Source organism: Eleutherodactylus coqui, chromosome 11 (genome assembly GCF_035609145.1).
Source record: "Eleutherodactylus coqui strain aEleCoq1 chromosome 11, aEleCoq1.hap1, whole genome shotgun sequence".
Lineage (NCBI taxonomy): Eukaryota > Metazoa > Chordata > Amphibia > Anura > Eleutherodactylidae > Eleutherodactylus > Eleutherodactylus coqui.
In genome coordinates this window covers 116,126,615-116,127,888 of record NC_089847.1, presented here as the reverse complement: position 1 = coordinate 116,127,888, position 1,274 = coordinate 116,126,615, and positions in this window count along the sequence as shown.

The following is a 1,274-nucleotide window of genomic DNA, read 5'->3' as shown; positions in this document are numbered from 1 at the left end:
TTCAGCCACCCCCCAGGAAAAAAAGAACCATATTGCAACATATTTCTTTTTTTGGTGGAGACAAAAAAAAAAAAAATAAGCCATTTCACTATTGCGTTTAGGATTTATTTTTATGGTGGTAGTCATATGGTATAAATGTTCTGTTACCTTCATTCTACGGGTCATTACGATAACACCAACATTTATAGAGAGCTTCTTAGGTTTTTACTGCCTTTGCACAATATATATATTTTTTTTTTTACAAAAAGGTTTTGTGTGGCACCACATTCCAATGGCCAGACCACATTTGTAACAATCAGAGAGCAAATATATTCTCTGATTGATTGGTTACGGGGGAGGAAACAAAAGTCCATACTACACCTCTCCTCATACAGGAGGACAGACAAGGGATTTTGCCTGCTTATCCCCCACTGTATCTCTTCTGCTCTGTACACTGAGGGAACAGCTGTTAATTCAATATTCCCCAACCCCACTTCAAACAGCTATAGTGCTGGTTCTATCAAGGCTACAGGCACGCTTTTGGTCTCATTTTAAAGTAAGAATTGTGGCATTAAACAGTAGCACTTCTAGAACTGGAGCTACAGCTGTGTGAAATAGTTGGTCCAAAACTGTAATGTCCTTTTCTTGTAGAACAAACAGTTCAGGGTAATCTATGTGGGGAAGGGGTTAAAGGAGTGATTCCCATTATACATGTATTACACAACTACTACAGCCAATGACACACAAAAGCCACCACCACACTATTTTATCACTTTTTAATCAAAATTCTTCCTGCCTCATTTGTTAGCAATCGCACTTCTAGACTCCAACCCGCGCTGCGTTAATGACAAATAACCTTTACAATAATTGTTACAAAAAATGGAAAGCATCAATTCTGATACTATTCTGCCATAACGCCATCCATGATTGTTTTCTAAGAAGTCTGCAAAGGTTTTATTATTTCAGTGGTTTGAATCCTCTGGCTGTCAAAACATGCTGGAAATTCTGAAGGTTCAGCTGCTGGAAAGAGCCAAAGGGTGGAAAACTGGTCTTTATAGATATTTTTAAAAATGTGTTTTTTTTTTAAATATTTCAAACGTATACATCAATGGCCTCCATACAGTAGACACATTTCAGTAAAAAAAAAAATCTCCATCAGTGTAAGTGGTATTGGCAGTGGCAAGAGCACACGGCCGCGGATAGGCTTAGGTTGGGTTAGACATTCATTGCAAATTCGGCATATGTAATCTATATAGAAAACTAAGCTTCCATAGACCTCACTGAACCAGTTGTGG